The sequence below is a fragment of the Rhynchophorus ferrugineus genome, unplaced genomic scaffold (assembly GCF_030347505.1).
Source record: "Rhynchophorus ferrugineus isolate W39M unplaced genomic scaffold, kcgeb_rfMv2 rfM1, whole genome shotgun sequence".
Classification (NCBI taxonomy): domain Eukaryota; kingdom Metazoa; phylum Arthropoda; class Insecta; order Coleoptera; family Curculionidae; genus Rhynchophorus; species Rhynchophorus ferrugineus.
This window is the reverse complement of record NW_027472580.1, coordinates 62659430-62683756: the sequence shown is the minus strand read 5'-3', so window position 1 is coordinate 62683756 and position 24327 is coordinate 62659430. Positions and strand designations below refer to the sequence as shown.

Here is a 24327-nt window from a genome sequence, read left to right as displayed (position 1 = left end):
CAACATGTTGATCAACATGATGAAAATCTTAGTTCGGTAATAAATGTTTGTTGTAATATAATGATACTGTACCATAACTTAAAAAACACACCAGCGACCTTCAAACCACAATTTGTAATCTCATATTAAATAACGCCGTACACGAAACTGCTGTATAAGTCAACTTGGTAAAAGTGATTAATTACTATATTCGGAATACAATAACAAAATGTTCAGTAAACAAAGCGAAATCGCGCGTACCGTTAAAAAGAATGGAACTTTTGAACAAAACAATCCCAATGTACCACGTGTAGTTATGAATAAGCAAAACGAATTTTTGATTAATTTAATGCCGGTGAATGCCTGTAGCCATGTACCACTATAAATAGACTATTATGCAAAATTCCAAGGCCGACCAAAACAATTCTAAAAAATGCCATGGGATCAGCTTAGAGTTTTTCATATATAGATTTAAAATATACGTTATATAACTATTAAAAACATATCATCTCATATTACTTAATAATTATAAGAAAATATTTAATACCATAAAAATACCGGACGATTGAAAGAAGCAATAATTAAATCTTTAAAAACATTTAACCAATAACTTAACTAGATTATTATTTTAAAATAAACAGAAAATAGTATCACGTAAAACGTAATTTTATTGCTACATCTTATCTGAAATATATTTAAATCTGAAAATTAATTTAGATCATAAGATCATGAATAAACAAAAATTTAACCTAGATAAGTACAACGTTGTATATATTTGTGTAATCTTAAGTTAATAACACAAATAGTCTCCTTGAATGTCAACCATTAAATTAAAAACTTGATAAATATAGACATTTAATTCATATTCCTTATAAAATAAAATATTCCTAAAATAATTTAAAAAAAATCATATAAACTTTATATAAATCTGTCTCTTTATGTAACCGACAATTTAATTCAGCTGATTTACAATATAAAAGGGTACTCTAAGTACAATAGAAAATAAATGTGATTAACATTTTAAAATAAAAAGTAATAAATTAGCATAACCAATAATGCATATCCTCTCCCATGCATCAAGTATGGAATAAGTGCCTGTGAGTACATGTTATGTATTAATTTTAATATTAATTTATTTCCTTTTCCTTATCAATTTTTAACATTTCTGACAAGTTAATAATAATTAATGAAATTATTGGAAATTAAACTATATTAAATAATTTTAATTCAGTTTAGTTCATTTATGTTCTCAGAATGTTTGAAAAATAACTAAACATTGCGTACATAGGTCAAAATTATATATATTTGGGTCTACTTTACATTTTTTCCATGATGCATCAATCAATGGCAAAATATTAACAATATGGTTATTTGGTCACCTATTATCAATATGAATTGCAAGTAAGCAGTTTTGAAGTGTAGTTTTTATTCATAACGATATTGTGCAACACGAACAGATTGTGTATAAAGCATAAACATCGGGTAAAATCGATGATTACTTAAAACTTTCCCCGTAAAAAGAAAATAAAAAATAGTTGTTCCTTGAATGATTTCATCACAATATTAAGACGGGCTCACGCCCAAAACTACCTTCCACACGCGACCTAAGGCTAAAAATCGCTCAACCCTACTTTCTCTACCAGTTTTTGAACTGAAATTTATTACTATCATATAACTGGGTATTCCGCTTCAGACTGCAGTGGTTCGTGTCGGTTTTACGACGGTTTCCAGCCAGATCAGGCAACGAACGGGCTGCACGAATGTGCGCCGTTGCCACATAGGCCCGGTGGTGACGTCACGGCACATAGCCTTGTTGATTTATAACGAGAAACAATTGAACCTGCTCTCGAGCGCATTGAAAGCTTAGCCAGCTACAATATTATCTAAATGTTAAATAGTATGGGTATTGTAAGCGGGAAATGGGGGAATACTTCTAGAGCTTTCGCAGAATTTTAATTAGACCGATAGTGAATGGTGTCACACATGGATTAAATTTTCAGTACGGTATAGTCAAAGAAAAATGGGAACTTGTTACAAATTATATTTTGGTAGAGAGTAAGTGAAACATAGTGTACTACATATTTAAATCCAAGAAAAAATAAAAATGAAATCGCAAATGACAACACTAATATAGTTGGTTAGACAATCCTTTATCAATTTAATAAGAAAATTGATTTAATATAATTATTAAATATATTTAATCATTATAAATTGACTGATTTTAAATGAACTTGAAATGAAATAAATAGTTTTTATATTCAATTTGAGATAGAAATATAGGTAATACATAAAAAATATATAAAGATATTCCATTATTTATAAGATATTATAAAGAGTAAGAGTCCATGATTGAATAAACAAAATCTATTTAAGCTAACATTATTACAGCAATGGAAAATATAAAATTTAAACAAAATTAACGGTTTCGTAAGTGTTCAAAATATCATTATATATGTATTTTCGATTCGAAGCAAGGAGTTTCCCGATCCATCAACGTTCATTGTTAATTAATAAACAACCATCAAAACTTTCCCCAATATTATTGTCCCTCACACCATCGTCGCGAAACCAAAACATACTTCATACAAAATGTCTTCCCCCGCTACGGTCTGGCACCAGTAAGCGGTGCCCAAAACGATGATGCGATACGTGCTGTTCGAGTTGGCAACGTGGCGGTAGCACTTGCTTTCGCAAGGCACGGCACAATTTAATGGCCGCCTTAGCTGACTCATCGATACTACGCGACCTGAAAACATCAGCTTTGTTATTTTTACGAGAACGACGCTGGCATGGTGTGGCGAGCAGAGTGGTAGTGATGCAGGAGATGTACTCATTTCGGTTGCTGGAAACGAAAAACAACTTTCGGGTCGGTTTGTTTTTTTCGATTCGAGGCAGTGGAGAGAAGCGAAGAGCGTGTACTTTACGAAGGAATAGTAGAAGAAAACGACCAAATTTGGTAGTTTCGACCGAGAAAATGTATAGTAAATGGGTTTTATGGCGAACAGTGAAACTAACATCAAAATATTTGTATTTCAGAGATGTGAACAAAACACAAAATAATATATTATAACTAGTTTCATTTTATAGGACAAATGTGTTTGTTCCAATTTTATTTTGTATATTAAATATTTATTAAAAAACGTATAGGCTGTATATAGAAATAGGAATACAAGGAATACAAATATTACAAAACAACGTTATATACTCAACTGAAGAAAAATAAGAATGGTAATAAGGCAATTTAGCCTCATTACATCGTATAGACTTACAAATAATTTTATAAATCCTAAAATAAATATTTAATTTATATACAAAACAAAAAATGTTATTAACACATCTTCAATTATAAATATATACATGTGCATAATAATATTATTGTTTGTATACTTTTCTGCAGAACTTGAATACACAACAAACAGATGTAAGAATTTTAATAATATAGTGTCCTAATTAATTAATTTAGATATACATTGTTTACTATTATAATTTTATGTAAGGATGTTATCTGGTAAGCGATCCATTGTCTCTGCGTTTGAAAATAACATTGACTCAACACTGATAACAAAATCATATCTAATCAGATGAGAAGACAATATTGACATTCATAAATTTAATCCAATTAACATACGTTCATCTTATTTGTATAAAAATTAATCCTTTAGTCCATTAGTTTTTCATAATTTTATACAAAATATTAATATCAGTATTCTAACTTACTGATATTGTTCATTATAAATAATATTGAATTACTAAATTGAAATTTGAAAATATATTTTTCCATATACATTTTTATAGATTTTGCACCGCGTCGCGTTTCTGCATCGAGAGAGTGATGCTCAACTGGTTTTGTTTGTGAACTTTGATATAATAGATATATTAGTGTCATTTGTCTGCTTTACTGAAAGATGGCCCATACCGAGAAATACAATCCAAAATAACTGTCAATTTTGATCGCAAAATAATCCTTCTAGTCATTTCCAAATCATGACGTTACAACAGATACTCTAATGTATTTTTTTGCGCTGCACTATTAAATAAGACCATTTAGATTTGGACTAACTCCAGCTTCAATAGGATAATTTTAAGGAGATGAAATGCAACATTAAGAGCTAATGTTAGTTCAATGATATAGTTAAGCCAATTTGATTAAAATAATATCATTTCAAAATACGAACAGGTATAGATTCTACAGCATTATTCAAAATAAACCAACAGATAGATAGCTCATCCTATATAGTAACAGATTTTTTTTTCAAACTTCGACTGATAAGCATCACTTGTAATCGATAATGACCATCTTAGAAATAGCATTGTCAGATTGGGTCCCGGGACATATTATGAATTTCTAAAAAAAAGCTATTTTTGAACCATGGAGAACACATACTTTTTATTAATGGACTAAGGATTTACGGCACACATACCATATAGTTGTACCAATGACATATTTTAATTATCTATGGTTAACGAAATGCTATAATACAAAAGTAAACCCTATTAATAATATAGTTAACTTATACGTATTCGACATAATATGGCCACAGATATGACAAGTCCTTATATGAAATTCCTTTCAACAAATTTCACAGTTTTAATAAATATTTTATTACTAAACGGATAATTTAAGTTATCTAGTCACACAGCATGTCATTCATAATGACCGATTTAATCATCTGTCATTATTTCTCTTAATAGTTTCAAACGCTAGTTTAATGGGACAGGCAAAGGCAAAATAACTGTAATGAAACAAAAAGTAATGAGTTAAAACTTATGAGTCACTGATGATACATTTTGAAATAATATGTTTTATTATAGTATTTCAAAGTTTTTAGCATGTTTTTTTTTAATTAGGCCGTGAAAATAATGAATGTTGTTAGCAATTAAAATACATATTTTAAAAGCATAAAAAACACAACATGAGAGAAATATATTGGCTTCGGAAAAAATCTATAATTTATGGAATTTTAACTTATAAAAGTAACTTTTAATTAAAATATCTAATACTTTTTAACTCATAATAATACATTATTTTAACGATCATTATTTTAATGAAAACCACTTAACCCTGTACATTAGTTACTATGAGTGCTAATATTAATTATTTCTGAACGGTGATATTTTAGTGTTACTTACGATGCAAAGAGTTTACTTATACAACATTAATTTAAAAGAAAACTACCAGACCATTAAGCAGCATTGGAAAGACCAAAGGAAAAATACGAGCGAATGGTTATATCATTTTCGTTGATAAAGTTTATTGTTTAGCGCTCATCAACCTGCTGACGAAACTTTCCACATTATGTATATTCCTATTAAATCTTGTGACTTTTTTAAAACTATATATAGATATGAGAATGGCATGTATAAAGAATGAAATAATGAATTTTCGTTTTTATATTTATAATTAGTAACATATAATTATGTTTTGTTATTACTTTCTTTTATATAGATATATTAATTCAAAATAACTGAGACCGACGTATGGTTATTATTATGGTTGTTATATTTTTGTTTTCCTTTTTATCAACTAGAGTTTATTTGAACTGGACCTACTAATATGGGCTCTGAACCACGGTTCTCGGCATTAAGCTAATCACTGGCGAGTGATTAACTTAGAAATAAAAATCATCCTAAACGACAATTGGTCTTACTGAGCCTGGTGACTGGGACGATTCTCCTCGAATTTTGCAGTCTTGCCTTATTGACAATCACAAACCTAAATGTACAATCATATTCGAGAAGGAATCCAACCCGCGACTATAGCAACAGTAGGCGAACTCATCTGTAAAAAATCACCGCAAAATTTACACATTAAACAGCATTAAATTTATTTTCATTTCCAAATTTCAATAAAAATATTATATTTAATTGTCTATCATCCACTAAATCTAATTGAAATTACACGAGAAGAGAAAAATGTATTGTAAAATAGTAACGTACGAACAAACAACATGTAATATGATTAAAATAATGAACAATAAATGTAAGTAACTGTATAATATCCAAAATTAGGTTAATTAAAAAAATACTTTTTTTCTTCACGAAGTGTGGGGGCGTAGAACAGGATTAGTCTGTCACAACTTAAAATGCATAATTTCTCTTCTACTAGTAACTGCAAATCCTTACAGCTTCTCCATATTTGGAAATCGACACCTTTTCAACATATTAATTCAAATATACACAATATAGTTTCGCTGACCTTTATCATTGCACGCGGAAGACATTTACATAACAACCAGAAACGACTGTACGCCCACATGACCTGTCAATTGTGTCACAAGTCCTTCAAGTTTATGCTGATTATTGGTTTCTATAAATGTCAGATTAATTTGGAAATATACAGCATTAAATAAATACCAAACATAATAATGAAACATAATCAATTAGTTAAAACATTTTAATAAAGGGATTATAGATCTAAGGGACTACTTTATATAAAAAATGTATAGTACGCTTGCATGAATAAAACTAATTGTAACTAATTGTAATAAAATAATTAATATAATTTTAAATTATCAGTAACAACTAACGTTGTATTTTTAGTTTTATTAGCATTATGCTGCTTTGCTACTTTATATAATTCGAATGCGACACAAATTGCCTGGAATTTCTTTGCAATTGGTTGCACACACACATTCAACGAATATTTATGTCCTACGATAATACGAGTTTTTGCAATTTTATAGTCAATCTGGCAACGGTGCGCTTATATCGAAAAATGAAATTATGGTAATCAGACGTAGCGTGACCGCGAAACGTGGCAACGCAGCGCTGCTCGATTGTTTTTTTCAAGCGCCGGGGCAACAGCGCCTTCCCGGGCGATATTTATAAACGTCAGTTTTTCGGAAGACTAGCCTACCTTGTAGCATCGCCTTTGTAAATAAAGAATTGTGTAATACTTACAGTAAATCTATTATAAAGGCGTCCTTTGAATATTTGTTTGTATGAAATAGATTTTCAGATATAATACACTGTTTTAATTAAATACATTTACTGTTACACACATATTTTTCATTAATGTACTATAAAACACTGTAATTTCATAAATGATTACCAAAACAATATTAAGAAAACAGTGATTTTAACGAATAAAAATTGTCACCGCTTGTATTGTTCAGTCTAAACTTAAAACGGAAGTCTATACAAAAAGGCCTTATTCATGTCAATTTTAATGGTGGCTAGGGCGATGGCTCATTACTTTTGAGAGGTGGCAACGTCGCCAAAACCAGCCGAGCATTCATCGAAAAATCACGTAGGCCAACGGAAAACATCCGATTTTGTTTCGGGCAAACAATGGTAGGAACTGCTAAAAAGATCTGGAATGGATAGGTTTTTGAAGAAAATTTTAGTTTTTTGATTGTAGTTGATTATCGAGCTACATATAAATGTCTTATAATTAAACTAAGTTTCTGTTGTGGAGGTAAATAGTACGTTTGATGATTTTTTCTAGTTACAAAATTGCTATAGTTTTAGTAACCTAAACTGTATAATATAACTTAATTTTGTGGTAAATTGATAAACATAATATCATACTATTAGTTATTATAGAAGCCTAATATGCCATAAGAATATATAATGCATTTAAAATATTCTATATTCCTTCCTTGCTTCTCTAATATATATTATAATAACACATTTTTCGTATTGCTAATATATTAGTTATAGTATATACAAATTTTATAGTATTGGAAATACAGTGCATTGTCGGACACCTCAAAGACCTTCCAGACTGTTGACTAAAAGGTATAGAGATCATGAAAAAGAAATTCCGTTCGTGGAAAAGTGTAAGAGACATTATTACACTTTCCTTAACATCCAGAAATATATATTAGAAACTTAAATATGTGTGACTGTCTTATCTTTAAACTCATGTTAACTTAAATGGAATTGCATCTATTTGATATATAATATAATCATTATGTTTATATATATTTAGAATATAAAAATTAATATGGATTTTAGATATGCAGCTAATTTAAAGATTCTATAAATACGTTTAAATTTTTGTGGAGAAGTCTCAATTATATCCTTGTTTATGGATGCGATATACTAAATATTATACAGATCTTGTAATTCTAGGAAAACCGAATTAATCAAAAGGCTTCAAAACTGAAGAACCAAGGTATAAATCGTTATGATGTCCTCAATAACATTGCTTTATATTTTTAGTTGGTATAAATAACTGTATTGTTTTTTTCAAAATGAGTAATTGTAAATCATCTGATATTGTACAAATGATGTATGTTTTTACAGCAATTTATTTATGATCAAATGAAACATATTCAATTTTGGTTAGTTGTTACTTTATGTGACGTATAAGATAGTTACATATAAGATACAGTTATATATACCAACTAAAAATATAAAGCAATGTTATTGAGGACATCATAACGATTTATACCTTGGTTCTTCAGTTTTGATAAGTATTTCTATAATAGAAACACCTTCAAAAATTAAATATTCAATTTTGTTCTTCAGTCACCTCCAAAATAAATAATTGAAGATATGTGTTTTCCTGTACAGTTTTCATTCTATTACACTACAGTTTTATTGTCTTTCACTTCTAACTGATTATATGAATATGTCATATGAACGCATATAGGTCATATCATGTGGAAACATCTACACTGCATTACGAATTAATAGAAGACTAACCGTGTATGAACTCTGAAATGAATTTTAAGGTTTTCATGAATTCTGTGTGATGTGACCGAATGTTGTTAAATGCAAATTGCAAAATTCTACTTTTCCGTTCGTGTTTGTATAGCGTTTCTTTTTCGATGTTCGATATAGCGACCTCTCATACATCTTTGCTAATGGAATGTTTTCAGTAGCATTTTATTTGAATTAAAGAGAAAAGGTAGAAATTCCTACAAACAATGTTTATACCCTTATAACATAATCGGAGAAATCGAAACTCATAAAAATATGACGTTTACATTTCAATGAAATGGTAATTAATGGCATAACATTCAATGACATGAAGCATAACGGTGGTATTTTGATATGAAGTGAACAAAGAAAATATTAACTCACATTCTTAATAATAAATTTCAAATATTAGATGCATTAAATTTATTTTAATCAGAGATATCTATTGGTGAAAATGCAATATGCAAATATAAACAACTGTTATAAATAACCTAACCCAAGGATCAAATTCGACATTTCTAATATTTATATGGTTATATAGACATAAAATAACGGTTTTCATTTAATATTATTAAGTCATTCAGTGTATTAGACGCTAATTAATTAAGGAACATTCAAAATGGCATTTTTGGTATTAATTACTTTAGTTCATTGATTTGAAGGCTAGCACACGAAATGAGTGAAAATGGTATTTCGAACAGTTTCAACAACGTGAAAAAGAGTTTTTCTTGGCGTATTGTGATTTGTGATGAAAAATCAAACTCAAGTGCAAAATGATAACATTTAATATAGGAATTAATATAGGGTTTAATATAGGAAAGCCATCCACATCGACACCGTTGCAGAATATTAATGGCCATAAAGTCTTGCTGTGCATATAGTGGGATCAGCAAGGTGTAGTGTGTTATGAACTGATAAAACCGAATGAAAATGTCACTGCAGATGACGTAATGTAGCAAACAACAATAGTGAGTAGCACGTGCAAAATTATCCTCTTATGCTGAAGTGTGAAAGTGTCGCTTTTTTCTCCACGGTATCGACATGTTATGAGAAAGATGGGATTTTTTTTATAAATTGATGAATAAGGATTTTTGTTAAAAAGTGAAAGAATTATCATAAAATAAGGAAACGTCTATATAAATACATTATTTTTAACATCAAATATAACAGTAAAATTAACAAAACCTTTATTAAGAACCATAATTATTTATGTATCAGTACTATCAGTAGTACATAATTACAGCTAATATCGTTTATAAACAGAGTACAGTAACAAAGATCGAGCGAAGACTAATATTGTACTATTTATCTAAAATTACAAATAAGAAATGGGTTTGGGTAAATGTTTGGATTAATGTTAAAAACAATTTCGCAGAAAAGAGCAAGAGTTGTTCTATAACAATTATCATTAACAATGTCAAATGTATGATATTCATCTTAAAATTTCACCAAAGTTTGCTATTAATTTGCCTTTAATTTATATTTAATCGTTTGTATGATCTTGCTTGAGATAATGGAGCATCTTGCAATAAACTATATTAAATACATAAAATATTAATGATTATACCAACATGCACTCTACCGAACTCCTGGTCTACGTATAATGTACACATATTTTTAATTATATTTCAAAGTTTTCTTTTTACCAACTAGGCTGATTACTGGCATGACCAAGATGGTTATTCCTTGTCGGATTTTACATTGATGCCTAGAAAGATTTACAATTAGAATCAAACACATGAAGTACATCCATGCCCGGCGACAAAATCAAGCCGGCTGTGAAGTATATATTTTATAAATATATCAGGATTTGACCTTGAGTAACCCAGTTTACTTGGTGAAGGATTAACTGTTTACTCAAAATAGACATAAAATACATATCACCGATAGTATTGTTTACCGTTTTGCTACCAGCGTTTCCTATCATTTTGACAATGTTTATTCTACGACGAAACAATAACACGTTTCTAATATTATACTTTTCAATTTTTCCTAGTGCTTTTCAGGCTTAGAAACTTCATCGTAGGATAAGAAAAATCTCTCTAAACACTTCTCTACACACAAATTCTAATATGAATTGAATTAAAGAAACTCTCCGAAATTGTAAGTATGGTTGATATATTTCGCAATGTAAATAGTTATTTATACTTCGATTAAATGGTAGGCACTGATTTTCAAGTAAGTATAACTTGTATGTGCCTTGTCTTCGTATCAATTCTTAATGTATGTATGTATGGCATTTATAAAAATATGTTAAATTACTTTACGAAAATGGATTAAAATATGTACGTAGTGTACATTTACAGAATATTCCATTCAATATGAAAGTACCATCTACCAATGGAGTTATTATTAAATTATTGGTATCAGTTATTGGCACGTGAACTAGTCGATTTAGAACATAGTCTATTTTACGAATATATTAGATCGATCAGACATATGACGTTAAAATAAAAAAATAAAAAACTAAAGACAACGTTTAGTTTCGTTAATTTTTAAATAATCGTAAACATTGTGTTTCATTCAAACAAAAGATGAAAGGTTATAAAAGAAAATAAAAAAATACCTTTATTTTAATATTTACAATTCTTATTATATTTGCTTTCAATTTCAATTATACAGTAATATGGTTTAGGTCATTTTTCTACTAATTTCGAAAACGTGCTTAGCCCCGATAGTGACCGATTAATAAAAATCTAATAACAAGTGAGACTGAAAAGCCTTTTCACAGAATCACGGAAATGAAATAACGATTATAATGTTGTGGCTATACTTGAAATGAAGATCTTCACAATTATTAAAATGGTGCGATGGCTTAAAAGAACCAAACCTTTTGAACTTTAAAGTTTAAATGAACAATGAAAGTAAAGAACGCAATGCAATCTAAAAGCTTTAGTTGTAATTAATATAATCAATATTATTGTGCATTAATAATTTAAATAAAAAATAAACAAATGACATTTGACTCTCAAAATCATGTTTACTCAGAACGCTCTGAAATGCAACCTTTCAAATATAATTAAATATAACCTTTTATGGTTGGTTAAATATTGTTCTTAAGGCAAGAGTGTAAAATTCGACAAGGAATAACAATCTCGTACGTCAGACAAATCCTTGGTGGCAAGAAGAAAATATATTGAAATTGTTTCAGAGCGGCACGAATTTCAAATCTGTAAATAAAAGCATTTTTCATAAAATACAAATGTATGCCACAATTTAACCTATCTAAGGTTAGTTGTTTATCATACACTTTCTACTCAAACTTAAGATTTTTGACGTATTGTTGCAAATAAAAACAGCAATAGTGGGTAATATATGCAAAAGCATCATCTTGCATGACAACGCTAGGTTACACATTCCAAGACCAGTGAATGAAACACTGTTGCAGCTCAAATGGGAAGTTCTTCGACATTCACTAGACATATCGTCTTCTGATAGCCACTTGTTCAAATCAATGCGGCATGGTTTGGTTGACAAACGGTTTCGAAATACTGATGTGCGAAAATGGATCGATGACTGGATAGGTGCCAAACCAATCTTGTTCTTGCGACACGGTATTGCCGCCATGTTATGCGAAAGATGGGAAAAAGTTGTATAAAATGATGAATTGTAATAAATAAAAGAACTTTTCTCAATAAATTCTTTTAAAAGTGAAAAAATTATCATAATATAGCAGAATTAAATGAAATATTTGCATATCACCTAATAAAAATATTTAATTTTTAACATCAAATATAAAAATAACAAAAACTTAAAGAACCATAAATTAATGAAACCGTCGTTCATTTTGTGAGAGTTTTAAGTATTAGGACTAGGTAATTACTGCTAATATGATTTATAAATAGAGGAAAGTACAACAAATATCGAGCCAAGCCTAATATGCTATTTATCTAAAATAACAAATAAGAAATGGTCTTGGGGATACGTCTGGATTAAAAACATTTTCGCAAAGAGAGCAAAAGCACTTCCATAACGATTATCATTAACGTTGTAAAATTTACTATATTCATCTTAAAGCTTCACTAAATTTTGCTAATCACCCTTTAATTTATATTTAATCGTTTGTACGATCTTGATTGATGCAATTCAAATTAACTTAATATAATGGACAGTCTTGCAATAAATTATAACCTACATCAAATATTAATGTTCATAGCTACAGACACTAACAAATTTAACCTACCTAAGGCTAGTTGTTTATCCTACATCTTGTACTCAAAGTAAATAAAAATACATGTTTAAACAATATAACTAATTATACGAAAATCCAATTAATTGATAATGAATGGCCACGTGTTTTATGACTAAGCTGCACGATGGATCTTCCTGTCACGGGCCTTTCGGCCTTGAACGCTGAATTTCCATCATGTGTGTTTTTAATAAAAATGATTTTTTGCTTGCTCACTTTATCGACCGCCGGTGCGACAGCGGTACCATGCACGTTAAAATAATAAAACTAAGTTATACTTGATACAAATAGGTTTTTTTATTATAACCAAAAAAATAGAATTCATTTTATTTCCTATTTAAACTGTAACTGTAAGCCATGCTTTTCACCGACCAAGCAAATCAAATGTAAAAATAAATAATTATTTAGCATTTTTAAAAATATGTATTTTTTATATTGAATTGGGAGTTTAATGGACTTTATAAGTGGGATCATTACAGCGGATGATGTGGAACTGTCGAAATGTATAGACTATTTCAACATATAGTCAATTCTTTAGCTTTGGAATTATTTTGTTCTAAAAATGATGACAGAAGATTATAATCACAAGTGGGGGTACGCTTCGATTGAGATACAATGAAATAAAAATCATTTAAAATTAAATACCTATAAACACCAATCTATGTTATCATTGTCTTGAATTGGTAATTATATAACAATAGCAAAAATTGATTTTAATCGATCATTAATAGTTTAATTAATCAAACATGCACATAAATACAAGAAATATATATATATATATATATATATATATATATATATATATATATATATATATATATATATATATATATATATTAAACAAACATTTTTAGCCAATTTAGTAATTAATTAACCAATATGAATTTATCTTTGCCGCAGATAATGAGCAAATATAAACTACAAATCAAATAAATCACTGAAATAAAATATGAATGTCTATTAGACAATAATGGCAATTATTGTATATTTGTATAAATCGTGTTTGTCTGAGATTGATAAAATTGTTTTAAAAGTGATTTCTGAGCTATTTTTAAACTTATATTTATTAATTAGTAGATAATAATAAAAAATGAATTAAAAATATCATTCCATAACTCTCTATTTAGTAGAAATGGTACAACTCCAGATACTACCACTAGCTGTCAGTAGACCCATTTTGGATAGTAATAATCTTCAAACATAGCTAATAAAAATGAAGTGGCTTGGTAGCCGCAGTAGTTAAGGCAAGAGAAAGATCCTCCTACTGCTGCGATAGTCACGGGTTCGAATCCCTTAGGGCATGGAGGTACTCTACTGATTCTAATTGTAAATGTCACGCCAATAAATAGATTTCTTCTGGGATGAGTTATGGTATGAAGTTGGAGGTCCAGTACAGATAAACCTTGGTTGGTATAAAAGTATATTTTGAAATCAGACAAATCATTTTACAAAAAATGGCATTGAAAAGATAGAGGAGAGCTGGAATGTCACTCTTATAACGATAAAAAATCGTTTTACTTAGTTTGATCAGAAACTTGTTAAGTGAAGTAATTTATTAGTTGATCTCACTCTGCCGTTACAAACCAAATTTATCCAGAAACCATAGTCAATTAGCATGTGTCTTGCACGCTGTTCATCATTATGTTATTATCATCATGTTAACAAAATTTTTATTCCAAAATTCAATGTTTATTTAGCGTTCCAAAAATTAAATGAGGTTTATCAGAAAATACTATTTTTTAGATCAATTATTTTAGAAATAAATTTTCAATAATTTATAAGTGAAAAGAGACATACTGAGAAATATGCATATGTATGTCAATATCCGGTAAAGTGACTACTGTTAATTACTATAAACGACAATTATATTAAATCCAGAATTTAAACAAAGGGCACTCTATGCACGGTAAGTATTTTATGTAAAATAATGCTTTGTGTTAACCAACGTACTTAGCAAGCATCGGTCATTTGATTACAACTTGTTTCGGCAAATAAAAGATTTCCTATATATGAGACTTTTCTTTTGTCCTTTTATATTACATGCTTTTACTGATAAATGATGAATATATTAAAATTAATCATATAAAAAACAGAATTACTTACAACTTCGTAAATGCAATTGATGGTAAACGGAAAATATAATATTAGCACTAAAATGTTGTTCCCCATGATTTGCAAAAAAATTTTATCTGCCTTAATTAACAAATAAATCTTATATTAAACGATTAAGATTGTAAACATACCATTATAGCTGACGAACTGAATAACAGATTGGATTTTTTCCATTCTCTTTATTTGACTTAACTTTCATTTTTCCTGTTCCAAGATGACCAGCTAGAACCAAATGGTCTTTTGCTGATGTCGCTTCCGGTTCCGGATAGTGTTTTGCGGGCGACAGAGACCTTGGGTTACGACTGGTATTGTCGTAGTTGGTTATTTACCGAGGTTTGTGGGTGGGTAGTGATTTTACACTGAGCATCTGAGCATCATCATCATGCGAAACTTTTTACGAACGGGATGCCTGATTCGAGGTGAGTGTTGATGTTCCTCATAAACCATGGGGCATAGAGTAATGCACGGACTTTTTTGGATTGGAACACTTGGAGTAGTTCAAATTGCCTCTCAGAGACATACCTGTACCACACCTGTGCTCCGTAGAGGCAGACTGGACGGACTAGCATTTTATACTAGAGTTTTTGCTGGGGTTTATCTGCAGCTGCCAGAATTTGTACCACGTAATCGCCCAGTTCAGTTGGACTTGAAGTCTGTCGCGGATAGCGTCGGGACTGCAAGCGGTTGTGAAGAAGGCACTACATAAAATGCTGTGTGGGAATCTTTGTGGAGTGGGAAACCAGCCATGTAAAGGTTGAATAGGGCAGGGGCTAGTGCTGTCTAATAGTAAGTATAATTTGACTTAACTTAAATGAATTTTGAATATATAAAAGGAGTTTTGGAGAAAAATTCTCTAAACATTATAAGTTGCTTTTTAAGACATTTAAAGATTTAACCATCTTTCAAAGTCATCGTTCTTTGAGCGCTACAGGTCTGTTGATGATTTTTTAAACGACCGTTATAGAAGTAAAAATTATGATTTTAAAATGTTACAATGTTTATATAAAATCCATAAAATAGAAACGATTAGTATCACCATCACTCATCAATATTCAGATATTACACGTTTAAATAAAAACATATTTGAAAAATAGTTTTATCAAAGGAGAAATAATTGATAAATATTACATAAATATATTAGAAAAAATAATTTATATTTTGAAGGATTTACAAATGATGGTGTTTCTGGGTATAAACTGCATCGGGTTTATTTATTTGTAACATACTTCATGTTAAAGCCACTTTTCAGTAATGGTCAATTTGAAGAAAAAGGTGAATGAAAAATGATTATAAAAACCTTGCTTTATCGATTTCAATATGTGAATACTGGTTTTGACGTTTTAAAAGTGGTTACTTTGACACTGAAGATACAATCTGGACAGCTAAAAATTGTAAAAAAGATAAGGATTTGAAGGCGTTACTGTGATAATCTATATAAATCACAAGAAAGGAATATGCAGAATTTCTGGGAGTAACACATGGAACGATTATAATCGCTTGAAAAACATGGGAATTCTCCAAAGGCTTGGATATTTTGTGCCGTATGAATTGAAACCAAGATACATTGTGGATACAAATACCAGATACAAAAATGGATCTGTTACGGTACACGAAGACAAAGCAAAACCGAATATTCATGGCTTCAAGCCATTTTATGGGATAAGCTTGATGTGTTACTATTGTCTGCTAAAACCTAATGAAACCTTCAATGAAGATCGCTATCGACTGCAATTGTTGCGTTTGTGCCGAGCATAGTACGGAAAACGGCCGAAATATGATGAAAGACACAACGATGTTATTCTTCAGCATGACAACGCTCGACCACATGTTACAAAACGGGTGAAAACATACTTATATATCAACATATAATATTAAAATGAAAAGTGCTACCCCACCTGCCGTATTCTCCAGACCTAGCTCTTTCTGTTTACTACTTGTTCCGATCCGTAACCTGCCTGAGTGGCGCTTCAGTTCTTATGGAGATACAGTATAAAAATGAATCGGTTCGTGAATATCCTCAAAAAATACACCGTTCTTTCGAGATATCGATGGGAAATACTTCGAATAAAATACATTTTGCCGATTCACAATAAACAATAAAGTTTCAAATCAAAATTATATGCCAAATGATAGTGTGTTCGTAAATATTTCTCAAAATTATATTAGAGGTCTTTAATAGATTACAAGCATTTAAGACATATTCCATATAAAATTGAATTAAAAAATATTCACAATCTAAGCCAAAAACCTTAGCTATTGCACATTATAAACTTTGATATGAACCATTCCTCATATTAATTGTTTCGTGAAAATATCGCGAAATATCCGTGGATGAAAAGTTAAAATAGACGAAAATGCTATAGAAATATTCCCACTGACGTAAATCCGAACACTGATACCTAGAAATTCTGGTTAAAATAAAGCGGTTCATTATAATCTGACATTTACTAGACAATAAGGTTATCACGAACATTATGATGCTGAACTTTGGTCAAGTCGTTCCTCTACCAATATAAAAAAATGATATTTTAAAAGGGTAAATGAGTGATACATATTATTTTATAACGGATGTAAATAAAAACTCAACAATAAAAAATAAAACAATTAACATACAAAATTTATGAAACTTACTTTTGCCTCTCAAAACACAAACACATATGCATAGATTTTGAATAAAATGAAAATAAAACAGCTAAGTTAAATGTATTTTTATCCATTATGCATATAAGAGTAGACAGCTGATAATCTGATTATTATATATTTTGCGTAATACTGTAAAAATAACTAATCATGTGTTTTTTTAACACAGGAAGTAATTTAATTTTTAATAAATATTTCATTACTTCCATATATTTTATTTGTACTTTTTATTTACAATATTCTAGTCCTTTATATTGCTAGCGATGAATTAGCGTTTTCTCTTCCAGTTTTAACGATATCCGCACGATATCATTCTGAAATCACAGAAAAAAAATCTCGTTTATCACGAACACACCCACATAGCGTGAAAGAAAATACGATTGGAGATTAGCCAAAACGCCACATTTTTCCTTATTTTTTGTTACGACCAGGAAATTGTTCGAAAATCGATAGAAATATCACGAAAAATGCGTTTGAATTTTATTTTATCACGAAAAGAACCCATTTTAATATTTTGATTTGATCATATATGTTATCGTATGTACATTAATAAGAACTCGTAAATATTAATTGTTGGTTTAATAAAAAGTATTAAGAATATAAGAAGATCTAAGAAGGAATGAAAATCATAATGAGCTTAAAATGTACAAGTAAGCCTATAGCACATTATACTGCTTTGACCATCGAGCACATCCTATTGGCGGAAATATAATCATCTCAAGTATTAGACGATTGTAATAATATCAATAATGTATCAAAATAACTATCAGAATCAGAATCAAGTTAATTAAATAGCTTAGGTAAATAGTATAGTATATATATATACATATATATATATATATATATATATATATATATATATATATATATATATATATATATATATATATATATATCGTCCTATTTATACCTCGAAAGTTGAGGAGATTGAGGGTCACAAATAAAAAACAAACAATTAGTTTCAACAAGAAATACATTCACATAACATAGTATGACTAAACTCATTTTATGTTATTTAACTTTTTTATGTTAAATATCCAAAATTGCGGATCATGAACTGAAATGAAAAACAACTGACTGAATCAAAAAACTGAATACCTTTTCAACAATTCATTATTATATTTTTAATAAAAATATCGTTCTCCAAATATGCTTTACAGAACTAGTACCTATATTGACAATTTTATTAGTACACTATTGATTATAATTACTATATGATTACATATATCAATCCTTTCATATTTTCGTACTTTCCTTGTGTCTATTAAATTTCAAACAATGTTTTATGGCACACTAAACCTATTACCAATAATTAATAATAATAATAATAATAATAATAATAATGTTAATATAATGTTATTATTTAATCATGTGTTTATTGAGTTTAACTCATTAAATATTCATATATTAGAAACTGATTGATGATTATATATGTATTATATATATTTTTTAAAGAAACAAGTATAGAATCTCGAGAAACATCTTCAACAACTGAATAGATAATCAGTTAGCAATACATGTATCAAGGTTTTACATCAAAATTCCTAATAGGCTACATGTTAATACAATCCACCGGATAGAAGATTGATACAGAGTCATTGCAGTGTGCGGTGTTTCGGTTCTGTTCATTAGGCAAGAGGGAGTGACTATGACCAACTTGGAATCTATAAAATAAATCGTAAATTGTAAATTGGATATAATAAATCGTACTATCTTTATTGTCTAGCCAGGCGTTAGCTGAAAATTCCAAAACATGAGTCTATCGCAGAAAGTAAATCTAGAGAGGATGTAATAAATTATGAATATTAGTTATTAAAAGTGTTATGCGACAATCTAGTTTTACCAATGGGCAGTTAAGAGTATTTTTTAATATTTTATCAATTTCTCACCCTCTCATAATTGAATTCTAATTGAAAATGTAATAATTAGATACGCTCAGTATCATCTTAGTTTATTAGCCGGCTTGGTGGCGCAGTGGTAAAGGCGATAGGACGGTCCTCCTACTGTTGCGATAGCTGCGGATTCGAATCCTGCTGGGGCATGGTCGTAAATGTATGTTTGTGATTGTTTAAAATTTGTGATTCCAGGCAAGAGTGTTAAATCCGACAAGGAAAATTATCCCAGTCACGCCAGTAACCAGGCTGGATGCCACTCGCTGAGGACCGTGGTTCGGAGTCAGCGTTAAACTGTAGGTCCAGTCCAGATAAACCCATAGTTGGTAAAAGGAGACTTTAAAATATATTTTAAAAAATCTTAGTTTATAAATTAATTTATTAGTATTTCTCTCTTGTACTTGATTGGAAATATATCAATATGTATTTCCCATACTGAAATTAAACTTAGAATTAACTTAAGTTAAAATCATTAACACTATAAAAAAGTTTTCTGGTTTCTTATGCTTCTAGAATTTATATTGTTTGCACGCTGCTTCAATTTAATAAATTTCATTTATTTTTTAGGACGAAATCATGGATAACTTTTCGGAACCATTTGATTTCGAGTTGGTTCAGTTGAATACAGTTCTACGTTGATTTTGTTATGGTGTCGTATTTTTGTATTGATGTAGGAATAAGCATTGGTTATTAATCAAATAAATTTGTTTTGACATTACCAGTCACTTTGATATTTTAGGGAAACCCCATATTTACAACGCATAATAATCAAAGTTCGGCAAAATTGACAGTATCTTCTTAATAACAAGCAGAATTGTTTAATATTGAGTCTGTTCTTTTCAGCATTTTGTCTGACGTATGTTAAGGACAAATTTGAAAATTAAGGATATTTTTTTAAATTGGTAGATCTCCAGCATCAATATTTGTAAATCGATGTACCATATTTAGGATACTTTAGAGTGGCAGATAGGAAGAGATGACTAGAGTTAAAATAATATTTTTTACAGATATTTTATTAATTCTCGAACTACCTAGTAACTTTCAAAATTAGTCAAAAGACCCTTATGGAAAACTGACGTTATCATAAAATGTTATTTTTGTCATCACTCTCTTAATATTTTTCTAATTTTTACATTATTTTAATATCGGCACATTAAATGATGATAATAAAAATTGCTTAGACATTAACAATAGAAGAATTAGTTTCATCCGACATTTTAAGGTCGCCATTTAAACTTTAGATAGGTTCGATATTAAAATAACAAATAATAATGAGAAAAATAATTAATGAAACATTCTAAAAAGGTTTTATCTTATGTCTATTTAGAATGGCTTTTAAATGTCAACAATAATTTGTTTTCGAAATAAGGAATTGGTATTTTGCAATTCCATACTCGTTCTTAAATAATTGTTAACTGATAAAAACTATAAATTGATGAGCTCTTTGTTGCTGCATTTAAAAACTTAAAAATATACTTATTTTATTTATTTATACTGTTACTGTATCAAGGGTATATATATTATATTATGATATAAAAATTCGATGACTTATTTAACTCCAATGACAACAATGGCGTATTGTATCAGTTGCCCTGCTATCATAAGAGGGATAAAATTTTTAATTAGTAATAGTATAGTATCGATCGTAAGACACATAACAATATCTGAAATATTTAGCGAAAATATAAAAGCAGTATAAAACCTTTATAATATCAAACAATATTGACATTTCTTTTATAGCCCAAAGAGGGAAACGTTGGACACAAGAACGATTGGTTAATATCAAGATATCTGTAAAATGTTATCGAATTAATATAATTCAGTTTGCCGCCATTTGTGTGGTAAAGTGTGTTTTGTAAAATTGAAGCCCTATACGACTGTCACCTCGTATTCACATTTTCATTTTTAAACAATACTTAATAATAATGAAAAAATTAAAATTTAGTGGCTATAATTTCTAAATTTCACACAAAATATATGGGGAACTATTGATTTAACTAATTCAACTGTGAAGTAAGAGTAATTAAAATTTTGAAAAACAGGACTAATTCGTGATATTAAGCCTGTAGGTCATTTAATAACACACCGTAATAGACTTTTGTATATTTCCTGGTCGTATACTTTATTGTTTCGGTAATCATAATTATTCATCCAGATCTATGAAATTATCCAAGATTTCGTCTCAAAACATAAACAGCAAAGTAAAAGCAATACAGAATCAATACAGCTACTGCACAACATATAAGAAATCAGAAGATTCAAGCGAACCAAACCAGATGAAATTGCATAGCGTATAACATTAGCTTAAGTAGTCCAATTTAATTTGTGGAAAAAAACCGATGTATTTATTCCGCACTCGTCTTGTTTGTGTATTGATACAAGTACAACAGATCAATAGTTATCAACTAATTTGTAAATTACCATTTTACTACGCATATCTAATGTAAGATGTAATTAAATTGTAGAATCAATAAAAACAATTTAATTCATATATTTGATACAACCTATATTTAAATATTAATAAATAGTAAACATTAAAATGTTATTAAATACGTCACTGATTTGTCTTCCTAGTTACCCAAAAAATATTAATTACACCCATTTCGATGTTTAATATTCCCAGCTATAAAGCTACACTGATATTCTGTAATAAAACAATATTTATGAAATGTCACATGTATAAACATCTATTAATACTCACATGGGTTCCAAGAATATAAAGTAAAGTTTATAATATTATTACGTATATTGTATAACCACGCATGTATGTATACATTAGTCTAAACATTAAAGGGCAATTTTTAGAATCAAAACAATGACAGTATAACGTTTAGTATATTCGCAATGAATAGCATACATAAACTCGGCGTATACTTCATAAAATTTTAAAACATAAAAAGTTATTTAAGTACAAATACACAACGCGAGTTTAAATTTTTTTTTTATATTCAGTGGCACAATATATTGTAATTACAAATTAAATTAAACATTTAAGGTAATATTAATAATAAAATACATAACGTAATATTGATATGTTGATACATAATGTATATTAGATTTTATATTCGACCCATTTTACTTCTCAATTTGACTAATATCACTCAAATTAACTTAAAAAGAAAAATAACGTCGAATAAAATATATTTTTGTATAAATAGAAATAGTGTATTTCCTCCTAAGATAACCATACAAGTTTTTTGTTCAATTCAAGATTTACGGTTAAAACGTCAAAAACTAAAAGAACCTTTAAGAGAATAACTCCCAGTTGAGTTATTAATTTATTACTCATAACTCATGAATTTTATTTTTATGGATTTTGATCGAATATCTATTATTTTATTTTATTTATTATTATGTTTCTATTTAATTCTGCTTAAAGGAATCGATTTAATCAAAGTATGAATTATTTTTTATAAGAACCAATTAATGTGATAAATTATTAGTAAATATTCAGATCTAAAAATCTTATAGTTTTAATATTTCTATCAACGTTATACGCACATAAACAATGAAAATTAGTTGTTATACAAGGGATAAGCTTTATTTTTTTAGGATCATACTCAGTGAATGTTGCTATCAGCCAATTGATGTTTTTATCGTAAGGTTTCATACATTTAACGGTACACGTATCCAGGTCGTTTCAAAGTACAAGTGCTATTTGTATTATTTACAATGGCTTTACCGAATTGTGAGTAATTTTCTATAGACTATTTTTGATTTTGAACTTTCAACGAAATGACTGAAAAACAATTCATTAATACACTTTTACAGACTTTCGAAGATAAAACACCATTAAGGAACGGTTGTTTATTGACTATAATCGTAGCCACTTAAGAATCTTGGACTAAATGTCTGAGACTACCAAACTACCAAAGCAAAACCAGCAGACCAGACTAGGCTACCAAACTACCAAAGTTTGGTTACTTTGTACTGTTGAGAACTATCGACTGAAATTATCGACTGTTTCGCTAATTTCGGTTCGACTGATTTTACTACTTTTTACAACTGACTGTTTCAGTCGCTATTTTCGTTCCGACTGATTTTGTTACTATTTACTATCGATTGTTTCAGTCGTACTTTTAGTTACTATTTTTGGTTCTACTTGTTTCACTCGACTGATTTTTAACGTTCTGGCTCTGTCGTCCTAGCCACGAACTTGACAAAAATGTACCCAATTTATGCTTAGATAGATTTATATGTAATATATGTAGTTTTATGATATTTTTGATAGTTGCTTGTAAATAACAACATATTGTATATTAATATTATAGCATTTTGTTACAATATTTTTCAAGATTGTTAATGTAATAGGATAAAGAGATTAAAATTGTGTATGATAAATAGTAAAATAATTTTGACTGTATTTATGGCAATAATAGGTAATATTTGGATTACTCTCTCGATTTTTGTTAAAAAATATTTCCGTTCAATAATAAATAAAGCATTTATACCACTTCATTCAGATGACATTTAATTATGTCATGGATTAGTTTCTTTTCTATGATTATGTATAAGTTTAATTTTCATATAGTATTTATGGTTATTGTACATCTTTAGTTTTTAGGTTTTGTTTAAGTTCCACTGTATTGTCTATATTTATTATAGTATATTATTTGAAAATAGCAATTAACTTATTAAAATACGATAAAACTTTTGTGGGGTATTATTCCATTCCATAGAAAAATTCCATTCCTTTTTACACATCCACAGAACATTCTAACATAAAAGTAATTCGGCTTCGTTTAAAATGAAATTATTAATTGTTAATAGTATTCAGTAATTATTTTTTCCTTTACTTTTTTAAAGTTGGTTCGTGAAGGAATTTATACATCTCCGTCTCGCTTATACTACGGCTGGAAAATATAA

General features: G+C 28.9%; 1 protein-coding gene and 2 long non-coding RNA genes across 15 annotated transcripts in view; 2 read left to right on the top strand and 1 right to left on the bottom strand.

Moving 5' to 3' along the window:
• The window catches only part of spen (spen family transcriptional repressor split ends), a 131177-nt gene that overhangs the window by 53729 nt on the left and 53121 nt on the right, over nt 1-24327 (bottom strand). The window lies entirely within an intron of this gene.
• Nucleotides 1887-24115, top strand: LOC143197619 (uncharacterized). Of its 2 annotated transcripts, XR_013006057.1 has the most exons (4): nt 1887-2034; nt 23014-23149; nt 23233-23428; nt 23480-24115. It is a non-coding gene; the product is annotated as an uncharacterized LOC143197619 (long non-coding RNA). The 2 variants fall into 2 exon arrangements; XR_013006040.1 differs by having other exon boundaries at nt 23233-24115.
• LOC143197541 (uncharacterized) lies at nt 15187-19797 on the top strand. Its single transcript, XR_013006024.1, has 3 exons — nt 15187-15348; nt 15427-15715; nt 19657-19797. It is a non-coding gene; the product is annotated as an uncharacterized LOC143197541 (long non-coding RNA).